Source organism: Equus quagga, chromosome 15 (assembly GCF_021613505.1).
Source record: "Equus quagga isolate Etosha38 chromosome 15, UCLA_HA_Equagga_1.0, whole genome shotgun sequence".
Lineage (NCBI taxonomy): Eukaryota > Metazoa > Chordata > Mammalia > Perissodactyla > Equidae > Equus > Equus quagga.
In genome coordinates, this window is record NC_060281.1 from 56158976 (window position 1) to 56163418 (window position 4443).

Genomic DNA, 4443 nt, shown 5'->3' on the forward strand with positions numbered 1-4443 from the left:
TTTTTTTTTTTCTCCCCAAAGCCCCAGTACATAGTTGTATATTCTAGCTGTAGATCCTTCTAGTTCTGTGTGAGCCACCGCCACCATATGGCTACTGACAGACAGTGGTGTGGTTCCTCACCTGGGACCCGTACCCAGGCTGCTGAAGTGGACCACATTGATCTTTAACCACTAGGCCATCAGGGCTGGCTCTAGCTTTGCTCTTTTTATTGATGTATTGAATATGCTGCTTACTGAAAACCACTGATGAATTCTTCATAGACAGGGTACAAATTCTAAATAAAGTAAAAAGGAGGAGCAGATCCTGGACTAGAATTCAGAGTTCCTTTTTTTTTTTTAAAGATTGGCACCTGAGCTAACATCTGCTGCCAATCTTTTTTCCCTCTCTCTTCTCCCCAAAGCCACCCAGTACATAGTTGTATATTCTAGTTGTAGGTCCTTCTGGTTGTGCTTTGTGGAATGCTGACTCAATACGGCCTGATGAGCAGTGCCATGTCTGCACCCAGGATCCGAACCAGTGAAACCCTGGGCCACCAAAGCAGAGTGCACAAATTTAACCACTCGGCAACAGGGCCGGCCCCTACAATTCAGAGTTTCTTAATTAAAATTTGGGGCTTTTTCAGTTATAGCACATGGCCTGCCATTAACACCTGCATAAATATTAACAAACCGTGAATGAAGCGGGTATCCCATAGGTACTCTGGCAGTCTTGATACGTTATGACTTAATGGATGCTTCCCTAGAACAGTTAACATTTTCTAAGAAAAATCCTTTAGCCTCTATCCTTCATTTTATATGGAATGACAATAACCAATACTTATTTTTTTATAAACATCATGTAGCTAAATGACTTATCTGCACTATATCTCATTTAATTCTTACTGCAATATAAGGGATACTATTATCCTATTGTTTATAAGCAAAAACCCTGCCCCACTATCGTCACTAGCAATGGATTTGAAATGCAGTCGTGTGGTCCTATTGTGCCACAAGGAACCTCAGGTTAAATGTGGGGCATGACTTCTTGGAGCATCAAGACTAACTGATGGTTATTTCAAACTTCCCAGAAAAGTTTTTAACAAGAACTTATGAATGCAAAATCACATGGATTTTTTTTCTACAGCTAAAACAAGAAATTTAAAAGGCACGTCATGCTGGAGGTGGAGTGGGAGGCAGGCTGGGGCCACGTTCCTGCCCCAATGAGCACCTTCAGTAGGACAGTTTGAGGAGCAAACTAACGGCTAACAAAATACTGCTGGGAAAAACCAGTACCGAATGTCTCCTTTTATTTATTTATTCTTAAGAAGCCCCATTTCCCCTCATACACTGTATATGTTATCTGTATTTAAACCTTCAAAATAATAAATATTCCTGAATATGAAATTTTTAAAAATATCTTACAAAATATCTTAATCTAGACAGATTTTGGGGAAAACCTTGCTCATTTCTTCCTTTGTACATTGCTCCATCCTATATATCACATATTCACATGTGCAATTTTAAGTTTTCTACTCCACAAAAAAAGTAAAAATAGGTGAAACTAATTTTAATATATTTTATTTGACCCGATACAAGCAAAATATTATCATTTAAACAAGTAATCAATATTAAAAAATTACTAAGTTACTTTATGTATCTTTTTCATACTGAGTCTTCAAAATCCAGTGCATATTTTACTTACAAACCAGACTAGCCACACTGCAAGGGCTCAGCACACATATGGCCAGTGGCTACCATATTGAAAAGCGCAGCTCCAGAACGACCAGAGATGTCACCACTCCAACATCTTTATTTTACAGAGCAGGAAACTGAGGCCTGGAAACATGAAGTGAGTCTCAGCAAGCTAACAGCATGTCAGACTCCCAGTCTATTTAGAAGTCTATTTTTGTGTGGTTGCTACTCTCTTCTTGAAGGATGTGTATTATTTTAAGGTAAAACAAACAACCCGATTAAATGAGCCATAAGTTTTGGAAAATGTTACTGTGGAGTTATTTCCTCAGGAGCTAAGGAATCAACCACCAAGCACACACCCACTAGCATCAGCATCAGTTCATCGAATCCTTCTTTGTGGGGAATGTAGAGAGATCAACTTGATCAGTCCTATGTACCCCATGTATCTTAAAGTTCCAGCAATCGACAGCCTGCCCGCCATTCATGCAGCCTGCAGCGCACGTTAACGATTAGAATTCAAGAGCACACCTCCCTCTAGAGGAGCAAAAATTATTGCAAGGACAATGAACTGAATTCCTATCACAAAATCAAAGCAGCACACAGTAAGGAAAAGGTTGCCTTATGAGATTATGATTCACGTAAAAAGCAAACCAGACTTATGTGATAACTGGCACCTTAAACCCATTTATTACACTTTTAATAAACTCTTCTAAGAGATGTAATTCTAAATTGGTCCCTTGGCCTTTGAAGGATCTTTTCTAAATCATTCATCTACTACACATTTTCAAATAATAAAACTGAAAAGAAGAAATTTTATGACCATCTGGGGTAATGCCCCTAATCCACAGATGAGAAATTTTCCCCCAAAGGAAAGCAGTTTACCCTCTCCCGAGCCGAGAGGGATCTTGGGCTAAAAGCTCCCCCAGCCCCTCGAGAAAGCCTTGATAATGTTTACACACGGGGACCACAGGAGACAAGCCCCCAGTGTTACTGCCAATATTGGGATCATTAATGAAAAACCAGGTTGGGGAAGACCAAATACCTACTAACAATCATGCCAATCCCCTGGGGCTGGGGTACTCCTTTATGCCCCGTTGAAGGAAAGGATCATGATGGCACTTCACTGTGGGAGCCTGTCAGCTTCTACAGTAAGCAAAGGTCTTGCTTAAACGCAGGACAATTTGTTAAAGTCAATTTATCTTAAAAACTTTCAGACTATATTTGGGAAGAGATGGCAAGATGTATGAATATACACCTTGGCTTCAAAGTCTCTCATTCCCCTATATTGTGGTGATTTGGGATCGAATGATTCATTAGTCAGTCCATTTTTGACTGAGCACTTTGGATAACAGTCAAATGGTCTCACACGGTCCAAGTCAAAATAAGAGTCTAGTGTAAAAGGTACCAGTGGCATCAGCTTGAGTGCTGCACTAAAGCCGAGGGTCTGAGGACAAAAGGCCGCAGCAGGGGCAGCACTGTAGCCTGCACACACGGCTCAGGCCAGTCACCTGAACATGGGTGCCAGGCGTCACTGAAGGCAGGACTAGAGGGCACAAAGGAATCCACATCAGCTCCTAGTTTTCATTTTTAAGAACCTGAGGGGTGCGTCCAATTGACATAATGGCCTCTTCTTTGATTAAGAAACACAATGTACTGTTCACTCCAATATTTACTGAGCATTTACTCTGTTACAGACACCATTCTAGGTGCTGGGATACAAAACTGAACACAGCTAAAACCCCCTGCTCTTGTGGAGTGTACATTCTAGAAAGTCAGAGAGTGGAGAGGAGGGAAGAAACACAACACAGACAAATAAATTCACTATGCAAGTCAGTCAGTTTGTAAGAAGAGCCATAGAAAAATAATGTAGAGGAAAGGTAATAAGGTGTGTGGGGGCCGTAGGGAAGGGGGCAGACCCCAATTCCTAATAGAGCGGTTGGTTAGGAGAGCTCACCAAGAAGGGGACATTGTACTTTAAAACAAGGACCAGGTTTGGCAGGACTAAATATTCCATCAGCCTTTGTTCAATACACAAATCCTCTGACTGCATCCACGAGTAGAATCTGAATTTCAGAACCCAAAGGGCATTTCAAGAGACACCCGGCTAGGCCGGTACCAGCAGGCATTACAATGCTGCCTAGGCCTACCTTTGAGGCCCACACGATGAAACCTTGATGCCTACACAAAAAGTTACTTAAAAATAATACGACAACAAATCTACACACATTTGTCCAAGGCAATACAAACCCAAAGAATATGGAAATTAAAAACTCCAACCAAAATACAGGGCATGTGATAACATGATCCAGTTCAAGGGACAGAAGGGGAGAGCTCTCGCTTTATGATCACGCATAGATGAAAACCTTACCCATCTGATGTGGCCACAAAAAATCTTCACAGGAAACTATACTTTGAGGAGAATTTGCTCTAGTTGCCGATCCTTGCAACTCTTTCATCATCAAAAAGTAACCAAGGGCTGGCCCGGTGGCAGAGTGGTTAAGTTCACATGCTTGGCTTCAGTGGCCTGGGGTTCACAGGTTCAGATCCCGGGTGTGGACCTACGGATCACTTATCAAGCCATGCTGTGACAGGCGTCCCACATATAAAGTAGAGGAAGATGGGCACAGATGTTAGTTCAGGGCCAGTCGTCCTCAGCAAAAGGAGAAGGATTGGCCACAGATATTAGCTCAGGGCTAATTTTCCTCAAAACAAACAAAAACACAAACAACAACAACAACAAAAAGTAACCCCCAGAAATCAAGAGTAAAGCTC